Raw genomic sequence first — 14059 nt, 5'->3', positions numbered from 1 at the left:
CCTAGTTGGTGAGTGCACTTACGCTCCCGGTCTAAACTTTTTCATCCAAATTCATCTAGTTTACAGAACGTTTTAAAAGTGAATTATTCTTTCAAATTAATTCGTTTATTCTGTTCTTCAATTGTGATTCAATTATTCATCGATTTCTTCACTTATTTATGCTGATAAACTTTGTCAAGATCACAACCTCGTGTGGGCGTCTATTGCCATTCTTCTAACAATTGGCTTCACCTCTTGAAACTCAAACTTTCAAGTTCATCATCTCTACTGTTTGGAAATCAATCTAAAAATTCCACAACTTGAAAGTCGGATTATTCGTTTGGAATTCTACATGCTCCTGCTCACACTTCCACTGGAGGATTTGGCTGCTGTGGTGGACGCTTCCATTCTTGTCATCGCATGGCCAGATCACATCGTCGCTTGCTGATGTCCTGTTCTTTTGGGTACTGCGGATTCCTTGCCTGTCTGCCTGGCTGCATCTCTTCTTCAAAATTTTATTCAGGTTATGTAAATCGTTCTATTCAACTTTCATTTACACATGTATTACATAATTGTTCATAAAATGCTACAGCATTTCGATAATGGACCACGCTCTCTATTTCTAAGTCAAACAGTTTTATGTGCATTTATACAATTTTTGTAGCTATCATTCAACTTTTTCGGCAATTAAAAACATTTAATTGTCCATACCTTTGGTAATCGAGCCTATTTTCATGAATTCAATATATTACAGTGCATGTCTCATTGAGAGCACTGTCCTACATAATGTCAAGGTTATAATATATACTTCATTCAATTTTGATAGCTACCCTTGGCTTTACAAGCGTATTAATATCGACCAAGATATTCAATTTTGTTGATAGCTACCCTTGGCTTTACAAGCGTACTAATGTCGACCAAGACATGCAATTTTTAATAGCTACCCTTAGCTTTTAAGTGTCATTTTAAGGCCACTGACGCCTATTAATTGTTCTATTGATGTCTATCTTGACATTCAATTCACTGAGGCCACCGACGCCTATTAATTGTTCTATTGATGTCTATCTTGACATTCAATTCATTGAAGGCCCATGTCGCCTGTATTTAACTTGGACAATCTTTACATTGTATTTAATAGCTACCCTTAGCTCTTAAGTGTCAATTTAAGGCCACTGACGCCTATTAATTGTTCTATTGATGTCTATCTTGACATTCAATTCATTGAAGGCCCATGTCGCCTGTATTTAACTTGGACAATCTTTACATTGTATTTAATAGCTACCCTTAGCTCTTAAGTGTAATTTTAAGGCCACTGACACCTATTAATTGTTCTATTGATGTCTATCTTGACATTCAATTCACTGAGGCCACCGACGCCTATTAATTGTTCTATTGATGTCTATCTTGACATTCAATTCACTGAGGCCACCGATGCCTATTAATTGTTCTATTGATGTCTATCTTGACATTCAAATCACTGAAGGCCCATGCCGCCTATATTAACGTATTCTATATTAGTAATTATTTCACTGTATTGATAGCTACGCTTGGCTGCAAGCACATTCACATATTTGAGTTGTTCAATTGATGTCTAACTTGACATTTAATTTACTGAAGGCCTATGCTGCCTATATTAATGTATTCTATTTGTTGAGCACTGTAAAATCTGACAAGCATTTATTGGAACGGTTCCACTTGTTATTCGTTCCGCTACTACGTAGACATCATGTCTGTCTGTCTGCGTGCTGTGTCTTTTGTGCGTCTGCGCTGACCAGTGACGTCACAGTCGGTTCTTCGACACTGCTTCAGTCAAGCTGGTTTTCTATACTTTTATTCGTATTTTTTCGTCGGATTGTTTGCCGTTGCAATTTTAATATATATACTATTCGATTTTTTGGAATTTAATCTTGTCTTTAGGCATCTTACTTTCTAGTTATTTGCTACTTTTTCACCATACGTTTGTAAACGTGTTGTTCGTGGCTGTCATTTCCGCCTTCCCTTTTTTGTTGCTAGCGTCTTTAGGTTTTGCTGTTTGTCTTTCAATGGAGGTCGTCGAGTGTGCTTCCTGCGCCCGGTCTAAACTTTTCATCTGAATTCATCGGACCTACAGAACGTTTTTAAAGTGTGAATTATTCTTCAAATTAATTCGTTTGTTCTATTCTTCAAGTGTGATTCAATTATTCATTGATTTCTTCACTCATTTACTCTGTTAACCTTTGATAAACTTTGTCAAAAATTGCAACCTCGTGTGAGCGTTCAGCACTATTTATTGATCTACAGAACGTTTTTAAGTGTGAATTATTCTTCAAATTAATTCGTTTGTTCTATTCTTCAAGTGTGATTCAATTATTCATCGAGTTCTTCACTCAGTTACTCTGTTAAACTTTGATAAACTTGTCAAAAATTGCAACCTCGTGTGAGCATTCATCGCTACTTATTGGATCTACAGAATGTTTTTTAAAGTGTGAATCATTCTTCAAATTAATTCGTTTGTTCTACTCTTCAAGTGTGATTCAATTATTCATCGATTGATTTGCATTTTTGCTCTGATAAACTTTGCTAAGTTCACGACCTCGTGTGAGCGTTCATCGCTAGTCATTGGATCTACAGAACATTTTTTAAAGTGTGAATTATTCTACAAATTAATTCATTTATTCTATTCTTCAATTGTGATTAAATTATTCATCGATTGCTTGCATATTGCTTTGATAAACTTTGTCAAAAATTACAACCTCGTGTAGGCTTCAATTGCCATTTCTCTACAATTGGCTTCACCTCGTGAAACTCAAACTTTCAAGTTCATCATCTCTACCGTTTGGAAATCAATCCAAAAATTCCACAACTTGAAGATCGGATTATTCGTTTGGAATTCTACATACTCCTGCCTACATTTCCACTGGGGGATTCACCTGCTGTGGTAGACGGTTCCATGCTTGTCATCGCATGGCCAGATCACTTCATCGCTTGCTGATGTCCTGTTCCTGTTGGTATTGCGGAGTCATTGCCTGTCTGCCTGGCTGCATCTCCTCTTCAAAATTTTATTCAGGTTATGTAAATCGTTCTTTTCAATTTTCATTTATGTATATACTTATTGATTTATTAATGTCTATCTCGACATTCAATTCACTGAGGCCACCGACGCCTACTAATTTGTTTTATTAATGTCTATCTTGACATTCAGTTCACTGAGGCCACCGACGCCTACTAATTTGTTTTATTAATGTCTATCTTGACATTCAGTTCACTGAGGCCACCGACGCCTACTTATTATTTGGTTAATGTCTATCTCGACATTCAATTCACTGAGGCCACCGACGCCTACTAATTTGTTTTATTAATGTCTATCTTGACATTCAGTTCACTGAGGCCACCGACGCCTACTTATTATTTGGTTAATGTCTATCTTGACATTCATTTCACTGAGGCCACCGATGCCTACTTATTGTTTGGTTAATGTCTATCTTGACATTCAATTCACTAAGGCCACCGACGCCTATTAATTTATTGGATTTGACAGCTACCCTTGGCTTTACAAGTGATTTTTTTTGAGGCCACTGTCGCCTATTAATCGTTCTAATTGATGTCCATCTTGACACTCAATTCATTGAAGGCCCATGTCGCCTATATTCAACCTGGACTGTCCTCACATTGTATTTATTAGCTATCCTTAGCTCTTAAGTGATATTTTAAGGCCAGTGACGCCTATTAATTGTTTGGTCGAAGTCTATCTTGACATTCAAATCACTGAAGGCCTATGCCACATATATTTTTATACGTTACTTGCTGAGCATTTTTTACAGCTTATTGTCATTTTTTAATCATTAATATTGTACCTTACAATAATAACTTTCATTATAGCACTCAATTCATATTCATTTCAGGTATCATTAATACTACCTTTTCAATTATTGTCAGGCTTCAATGGTCATTAATGTCATTGACCTAATTTCATTTAAATTTTGTATTTCTCTACGTTGTTTCACATGTTGTAATTTACCCAAGATATTTGACTTAATCTACTTACAATTGTTTTTGTATGTGGCCATCTGCCTATTATTATTTTATTGTTCCCAAGATATTTGACTCATTGTTTTTGTATGTGGCCATCTGCCTATTATTATTTAAGGATTCAAAGACTTAAAGACTTAAAGATTCAAAGACTTAATCTACTTACAATTGTTTTTGTATGTGGCCATCTGCCTATTATTTTATTGATCTCAAGATATTTGACTCAATGTTTTTTGTATGTGGCCATCTGCCTATTATTATCTTATTATTATTAAATCTTATATTGTTGATTCATTTAGTCTTTTATTGGCGTACTTACCACACTTCAAGCTATCAGTATTTTTATGCACAGAATTCAAAAATTTATTTATAGGTATTTATACCAACTATCATTCACAGTCCACTGCCCTGCCCTTGGATTCTGTCAAGCACTATCTACAGCTCATTGTCATTTATTACTATTCCTTTTGTAAATCATTAGATTGAATTTTGCAGCAATAACTTTTTCATTATAGCACTCAATTTATATTCGCAATTCAGGTATCATTAATAATATCTTTTCAATTATTGTCAGGCTTCAATGGTCATTAATGTCATTGACCTAATTTCATTTAAATTTTGTATTTCTCTAACGTTTTTTATTACATGTTGTAATTGTCCCAAGATTTTTCGACTCAATCTACTAACACTTGTTTTTGTATGTGGCCATCTGCCTATTATTTTATTATTATTAAATCTCATCTTGTTGACTCATTTGGTCATTTATTGGCGTACTTACCACACTTCAAGCTATCAGTATTTTTATGCACAGAATTCAAAGATATATTCGTAGGTATTAATACCAACTATCATTCACAGTCCACTGCCCTGACTTTGGATTCTGTCAGTCCCTAAACATATTTTTAAGTAATGGGAATCCATTACTACTGCATTATGCCTCCTTCATTGACAGATATAAATATTTATCTATCTATAAGACAAGATGGTGTCTGTCTGTTTGTGAGCTCATCATGCTTGAAATACTTGACTGATTAAATGTAATTCTTCACAAAGATGTCCTGTAAACCGACAAGTGTCATAGGCCTATTTTCGTTCTGAAAATTCTTTAAAGATAAGCCCTACACGATCCTTCAAAGTTAATAATTGTGCTTTTTTATGACGGAAGTTTCCATTATATGGTTTTCAACAAATCAGATGTTATAATCATTACTAAATGTATTTCAAAACATGTATATACACTAGATAATGATGCACTATTGACCCATTGGTACAGGTACAGTCTGGTATCGCAGTAGGATGTGTCCTCAACTGTCGTCTGCTGCAAGTGACTCTAATTTTAGTACAGGCCCGACAATCGAGACCTGCGACGGTAGAGGACTCCAGAAAAAGAGGCCTCAAATGTCGCTTGCGTTAGACGACAGTAGAGGAGTAGAGGGGACTTAAATTTTCGTACACTCCCGATCTGACAGTTGAGGCCTGCGACGTAGGCGACGCCCGCCTCGTAGGCCTCAACTGTCGGGTCGGGAGTACTCCCGATCTGACAGTCGAGGCCTGCGACGTAGGCGACGCCAGCCTCGTAGGCCTCGACTGTCGAGTCGGGAGTGTACGAAAATTTAAGAGTCCCCTCTTGTCGTCGGTCTCGACTGTTGCACCCCCATCATACAAACGTTTCCACAAAACTGTGGTGAGAGTTAGAAACTTGAAAGTTGGTTTTCAATAGCAAATCTAATATCAATCGCATTGAGATTTAGTCTGTGAGTTCAATGGTCATTAATGTCATTGACCTAATTTCATTTAAATTTTGTATTTCTCTAACGTTTTTATTACATGTTGTAATTGTCCCAAGATTTTTCGACTCAATCTACTAACACTTGTTTTTGTATGTGGCCATCTGCCTATTATTTATTATTATTAAATCTCATCTTGTTGACTCATTTGGTCATTTATTGGCGTACTTACCACACTTCAAGCTATCAGTATTTTTATGCACAGAATTCAAAGATATATTCGTAGGTATTAATACCAACTATCATTCACAGTCCACTGCCCTGACTTTGGATTCTGTCAGTCCCTAAACATATTTTTAAGTAATGGGAATCCATTACTACTGCATTATGCCTCCTTCATTGACAGATATAAATATTTATCTATCTATAAGACAAGATGGTGTCTGTCTGTTTGTGAGCTCATCATGCTTGAAATACTTGACTGATTAAATGTAATTCTTCACAAAGATGTCCTGTAAACCGACAAGTGTCATAGGCCTATTTTCGTTCTGAAAATTCTTTAAAGATAAGCCCTACACGATCCTTCAAAGTTAATAATTGTGCTTTTTTATGACGGAAGTTTCCATTATATGGTTTTCAACAAATCAGATGTTATAATCATTACTAAATGTATTTCAAAACATGTATTATACACTAGATAATGATGCACTATTGACCCATTGGTACAGGTACAGTCTGGTATCGCAGTAGGATGTGTCCTCAACTGTCGTCTGCTGCAAGTGACTCTAATTTTAGTACAGGCCCGACAATCGAGACCTGCGACGGTAGAGGACTCCAGAAAAAGAGGCCTCAAATGTCGCTTGCGTTAGACGACAGTAGAGGAGTAGAGGGGACTTAAATTTTCGTACACTCCCGATCTGACAGTTGAGGCCTGCGACGTAGGCGACGCCCGCCTCGTAGGCCTCAACTGTCGGGTCGGGAGTACTCCCGATCTGACAGTCGAGGCCTGCGACGTAGGCGACGCCCGCCTCGTAGGCCTCAACTGTCGAGTCGGGAGTGTACGAAAATTTAAGAGTCCCCTCTTGTCGTCGGTCTCGACTGTTGCGCCCCCATCATACAAACGTTTCCACAAAACTGTGGTGAGAGTTAGAAACTTGAAAGTTGGTTTTCAATAGCAAATCTAATATCAATCGCATTGAGATTTAGTCTGTGAGTTCACTGCACATCAAAAAATGTTTCTCAATTGTAAAACTTGATAAATAGTTTTTAAAATTTTATTAAAAGTGTATGGGCCAGCCATTTGAATCAACCACGATCACCCACGGCCATCTAGCATGCCACTGCCATCAGCCGCTCTGAGATTGCCTAGTTCAATATGTAGATGGCACTGTTCTCTCTCTGCTTTCCGCTTTTGCTCCCCAGTCCCCACTACTTGTAACCGCCTTTTGAGGAAGCTTGCTGTTCTGACGCTACATGGTTGTTTCTCTTTTTAAAGAAGTTATAAATGTATTACCCCTTCACTTGTTTGAATTTAAACTACTACTGCGACTAGTTAGGAAAAGTTATTGTGAGAGTACTCCACTAAATAATTATCTAGATTTGGATCTTCTTTGTGTAACCTCTTTGCTGCGACATGGGCCCATGTATTCATCATTGCCAGTGCAAGTGAGTCCTGATTATCTGAACGTGCTACCGCCTACCAGAACGAGGAGAACGCTCTTACAGTCCACTGTGAACCCACCATACCCGAACGAGACGCTTTTAAAGGTAACAATTTTATTTTCTGAGCTACTAAGTCACGTGTTTAGAAGCCCACCTCATTGGCTCTAACACGAAACCTGGTCACTCCACAGCCGAATATTGGAGGAAAAACGACCTACGGACAGTGAAAACGCTCATTTCAATTTATTCTGAGATTTTCTTTGTGAGTTTTCTTGGAAAATCGTAAATTTTCGATTCGGACACTTTCGACCGCCATCTTGTATCAAAATCTGAAAACATCGATTAGTGACTTATGATATCGACTATCGAACTGTTAACTATCGAACTTTTACACCCGGTTCGATATAACCTAAAAAGTTTTTTTTTGGTTTTGAACTTCAGTGCCTAACAGTCAGCTACAAACTTTTACCGCTAACTGTGTGTTTTCTTACCACTAAACGTAGTGAATTACCGCCTATCTTTTATTAATTGTAAATATTGAACTACGAACTATTGATTTTGAACATTGATCTTGAACTATTTCTTGTTAAATATGAACTTTTTCGGCCATTAACTTAAACTTTTCCGACCGCTAACTGAACTGTCTTCACAGCCCGCAGAAGCCGCTTCTGTTCTAACACCTGGCCATTTCCTAGTAGGTGGACCCCTGACCGCACCACCACAACCGATAGAGACTAAAGAAATACTATCAACTCGCCATTGGAGACATTGTAACCAATGACACAATTCTTCTGGAGCCAATGGTCAAAAGAATATCTATGCACACTAATGAACCACACAAAATGGAAGGTTACTGAAAGCAACTTAAAGATTGACGATTTGGTTGTAGTCAAATCAATCAACACCTTGCCGCTAAGCAGAATTGTAGCACTGCACCCTGGCAAAGATAGACTTGTCAGAATAGCGACAATCGTAATGCGCCTCTGGTAATATTGTCAGAGACCTAAGTAAAATTCACCACCTCATTTAGAACAATCTAACAATGTTATTGTAAATAGTTTGGTTTTACCTGCATAACCTGTGACTGTCCGCGTCGCTTTGTTGTCGCCGCCTTGTGTTATCTACTTTGCCGCAACATCCTGATGACCACACCTATGTTTGCTGCTTTGCTCCACTTAGCTGTTTTGATGACCGCACCTCTGTTGACGCTCAGCTCCACTTCTATGACCGCACCGCAGTTCATGTCTACGTGCATTCCGCAACTTGTGCTGTGCCGCCCCACTTGTCTTCACGTCACGCTCCTGTGTTCACACCACATTGCTCTGGACTTCTCCGCTCACTGTATTCAAGACCGCAGACCCATCGCCATCTAGTTATTGCCGCCCGCCCTGCCGCAATGTACAGTGTTTGTTGCTGCTTCACCCGATTTGAAAACTGTTCGTTTTTGGGGGGGAGTATGTATGGGCCAGCCATTTGAATCAACCGCGCTCACCCACAGCCATCTAGCATGCCACTGCCATCAGCCGCTCTGAGATCGCCTAGTTCAATATGTAGATGGCACTGTTCTCTCTCTGCTTTCCGCTTTTGCTCCCCAGTCCCCACTACTTGTAACCGCCTTTTGAGGAAGCTTGCTGTTCTGACGCTACATGGTTGTTTCTCTTTTTAAAGAAGTTATAAATGTATTACCCCTTCGCTTGATTGAATTTAAACTACTACCGCGACTAGTTAGGAAAAGTTATTGTAAGAGTACTCCGCTAAATAATTATCTAGATTTGGATCTTCTTTGTGTAACCTCTTTGCTGCGACATGGGCCCATGTATTCATCATTGCCAGTGCAAGTGAGTCCTGATTATCTGAACGTGCTACCGCCTACCAGAACGAGGAGAACGCTCTTACAGTCCACTGTGAACCCACCATACCCGAATGAGACGCTTTTAAAGGTAACAATTTTATTTTCTGAGCTACTAAGTCACGTGTTTAGAAGCCCACCTCATTGGCTCTAACACGAAACCTGGTCATTCCACGGCCGAATATTGGAGGAAAAGCGACCTACGGACAGTGAAAACGCTCATTTTAATTTATTCTGAGATTTTCTTTGTGAGTTTTCTTGGAAAATCGTAAATTTTCGATTCGGACGCTTTCAACCGCCATCTTGTATCAAAATCTGAAAACATCGATTAGTGACTTATGATATCGACTATCGAACTGTTAACTATCGAACTTTTACACCCGGTTCGATATAACCTAAAAAGTTTTGTTTTGGTTTTGAACTTCAGTGCCTAACAGTCAGCTACAAACTTTTACCGCTAACTGTGTGTTTTCTTACCACTAAACGTAGTGAATTACCGCCTATCTTTTATTAATTGTAAATATTGAACTATGAACTATTGATTTTGAACATTGATCTTGAACTATTTCTTGTTAAATTTATGAACTTTTTTGGCCATTAACTTAAACTTTTCCGACCGCTAACTGAACTGTCTTCACAGCCCGCAGAAGCCGCTTCTGTTCTAACACCTGGCCATTTCCTAGTAGGTGGACCCCTGACCGCACCACCACAACCGATAGAGACTAAAGAAATACTATCAACTCGCTGTTGGAGACATTGTAACCAAATGACGCAATTCTTCTGGAGCCAATGGTCAAAAGAATATCTATGCACACTAATGAACCGCACAAAATGGAAGGTTACTGAAAGAAACTTACAGATTGACGATTTGGTTGTAGTCAAATGAATCAACACCTCGCCACTAAGCTGGCCGCTAGGCAGAATTGTAGCGCTGCACCCTGGCAAAGATGGACTTGTCAGAATAGCGACAATCAATGCGCCTCTGGTAATATTGTCAGAGACCTAAGTAAAATTCACACCTCATTTAGAACAATCTAACAATGTTATTGTAAATAGTTTGGTTTTACCTGCATAACCTGTGACTGTCTGCGTGGCTTTGTTGTCGCCGCCTTGTGTTATCTACTTTGCCACAACATCCTGATGACCACACCTATGTTTGCTGCTTTGCTCCACTTAGCTGTTTTGATGACCGCACCTCTGTTGACGCTCAGCTCCACTTCTATGACCGCACCGCAGTTCATGTCTACGTGCATTCCGCAACTTGTGCTGTGCCGCCCCACTTGTCTTCACGTCACGCTCCTGTGTTCACACCACATTGCTCTGGACTTCTCCGCTCACTGTATTCAAGACCGCAGACCCATCGCCATCTAGTTATTGCCGCAATGTAAATAGTTGCTTCTTCATAAAAAACGAAATTTTCAAACTCGTAAATACCTTTTTGATTCTTGGATGTCAAATTGACTATGCATCTGAAAATGATTTATGTCAATAAATTAACTTTTATTTCTATTAAGCTCAGCATTTAAAATAAAGAGACCCGCATCTTTCCACCCTCCAATATTAAGTTACATCAACAAAGATGGTCAAGTCTTATAAAATTGAAAAGAGCATTCAGTTCACCCGGTAGTATGTTTGATATGATATACATTCCAGTACTTGGATGATGGTCCCTAAACATATTTTTAAGTAATGGGAATCCATTACTACTGCATTATGCCTCCTTCATTGACAAATATAAATATTTATCTATCTATAAGACAAGATGGTGTCTGTCTGTTTGTGAGCTCATCATGCTTGAATACTTGACTGATTAAATGTAATTCTTCACAAAGATGTCCTGTAAACCGACAAGTGTCATAGGCCTATTTTCGTTCTGAAAATTCTTTAAAGATAAGCCCTACACGATCCTTCAAAGTTAATAATTGTGCTTTTTTTATGACGGAAGTTTCCATTATTTGGTTTTCAACAAATCAGATGTTATAATCATTACTAAATGTATTTCAAAACATGTATTATACACTAGATAATGATGCACTATTGACCCATTGGTACAGGTACAGTCTGGTATCGCAGTAGGATGTGTCCTCAACTGTCGTCTGCTGCAAGTGACTCTAATTTTAGTACAGGCCCGACAATCGAGACCTGCGACGGTAGAGGACTCCAGAAAAAGAGGCCTCAAATGTCGCTTGCGTTAGACGACAGTAGAGGAGTAGAGGGGACTTAAATTTTCGTACACTCCCGATCTGACAGTCGAGGCCTGCGACGTAGGCGACGCCCGCCTCGTAGGCCTCAACGTCGGGTCGGGAGTACTCCCGATCCGACAGTCGAGGCCTGCGACGTAGGCGACGCCAGCCTCGTAGGCCCCGACTGTCGAGTCGGGAGTGTACGAAAATTTAAGAGTCCCCTCTTGTCGTCGGTCTCGACTGTTGCGCCCCCATCATACAAACGTTTCCACAAAAAACTGTGGTGAGAGTTAGAAACTTGAAAGTTGGTTTTCAATAGCAAATCTAATATCAATCGCATTGAGATTTAGTCTGTGAGTTCACTGCACATCAAAAAATGTTTCTCAATTGTAAAACTTGATAAATAGTTTTTAAAATTTTATTAAAAGTGTATGGACCAGCCATTTGAATCAACCACGCTCACCCACGGCCATCTAGCATGCCACTGCCATCAGCCGCTCTGAGATTGCCTAGTTCAATATGTAGATGGCACTGTTCTCTCTCTGCTTTCCGCTTTTGCTCCCCAGTCCCCACTACTTGTAACCGCCTTTTGAGGAAGCTTGCTGTTCTGATGCTACATGGTTGTTTCTCTTTTTAAAGAAGTTATAAATGTATTACCCCTTCGCTTGTTTGAATTTAAACTACTACCGCGACTAGTTAGGAAAAGTTATTGTGAGAGTACTCCGCTAAATATCTAGATTTGGATCTTCTTTGTGTAACCTCTTCGCTGCGACATGGGCCCATGTATTCATCATTGCCAGTGCAAGTGAGTCCTGATTATCTGAACGTGCTACCGCCTACCAGAACGAGGAGAACGCTCTTACAGTCCACTGTGAACCCGCCATACCCGAACGAGACGCTTTTAAAGGTAACAATTTTATTTTCTGAGCTACTAAGTCACGTGTTTAGAAGCCCACCTCATTGGCTCTAACAAAAAGCACTGATATAAACAGCACTTATGGAAATTTGAGTAGAGAAAAGTTTAAAGTAGTTGTATATTAGAACGCTAGATAGAGCTGGTAACTATTTATGATACGATACGGAACAATAAATTGATACTGTAAACTGTATCATTTAGCAACAGTGAATAATTCTACAAGCAACATATACGTAATGCAATACCATGATACAATATTGATAAAGTAAACATTACTGTCTTTAGGAATTTCTTCATGCCTGAAGAAATCCAATCCATGTTGATTATGAGCTTATAGAGCATTTATTTCTATTCAATTTAAAGTATAATTTGTCAATTGGTCTATTGTTGTGTTGCAAAAATGTAGATTCCACACTCAACACTAAAGCTGCTGCAAAAGGTGTAGGGAAATTCGTAGAATTGTGAAATTATACATCAAATTCAAGAGAATTAAATGCTCTATAAGCTCATAATCAACATAGATTTTTTCCATCGATTTTTAAAAAGTTATAAGAGCAAAATAGGAAAAATTGGTGGCGAACATGTTTTTTCAAAAATGTCACACCTTCAAGAGCTGATATCTCGATAACTAGAGGAGATATGGAAAAAGTTTTGGAATGGATATTGTACATAATTTCTGGACATTATGTAATGTATAAACAATGTGATGTATTTTGTAATTTTTATGACCTGTGATTCAATGATGTTAAATTTGTTTTAATTGACTGCTATCCTTACAGTTTGAAATATTTAATAATGTGATGTAATTTTATGACCTGTGATATATTGTTAAATTTGTGATTGCTTATATGTTTTCTGACGATGTATTGCATTATTGTTTTTAATGTTCTGACAATAAACAAATATTGAATCTTGTAGTAAATTATGTAAGCTTTAATTTGTTATATGACAGTCAAGTCCTTAAGATACATAGTTATTTAGTTGTTTTCGAGAAACCAAAAATGGTAGGCCTACCTTTTAATCCCCCCCCCTTTAGCACAAGTGGTAGTGGTGGAGGACTTTTGATATGTTTACCTCCTTACTACCCTTAACAGAACTGCGGGGTCAAGAATTGTCTTCCAAATATTCCTCTCTATAACCTTTCCTTGACTGAACTAATATGTTTAGTTCTAGAAAATAAACCTCATTTTTATGTTTTGTTCTAAAGATGGCGAGTAAAAAACTAAAGTATAAAATGTGAAAGGGTCAGGGGTTAGGTTTTATTCAATAATGTTTCATAAGGATAAGTTGGGTTTTTGCTTTTAAATTGCAATATGCTAGAAGGGGCTAGGGTTCAGGTAGAGTTGTTTTTTGATGTTTCAAAGGTGGAAGGTTAGGGGGATAGGATTTAGCTTTGAAATTGCAATATGCTGGGAAGGATTAGGGATTTTTCCAAGTGTTATGTTTATTAATGTTTCAAATGTGAAAGAGTAGGTTAGGGGGTTAGATTTTTCCTTTGAAATGACAATAATGCTGACTTAGTTATAGGCTAGTGTTTTTTTACATCAGTTTAATAACAAACGTTATATTTTATTGATTATATTTTTCAAAAGTACTCTTTCTTTTATTAAATAAAATAATAATATATTGATTTTTATATTGAATTCAATGATAAATCATTAGTGGATAATAATATCATCATCAAATTAATAGAATGATGATTGGCTGCAGTTACAGTGCCCGGTAACCATCATCA

The sequence above is a fragment of the Nilaparvata lugens genome, chromosome 1, assembly GCF_014356525.2.
Source record: "Nilaparvata lugens isolate BPH chromosome 1, ASM1435652v1, whole genome shotgun sequence".
Lineage (NCBI taxonomy): Eukaryota > Metazoa > Arthropoda > Insecta > Hemiptera > Delphacidae > Nilaparvata > Nilaparvata lugens.
Note: the sequence above shows the minus strand (reverse complement) of the source record.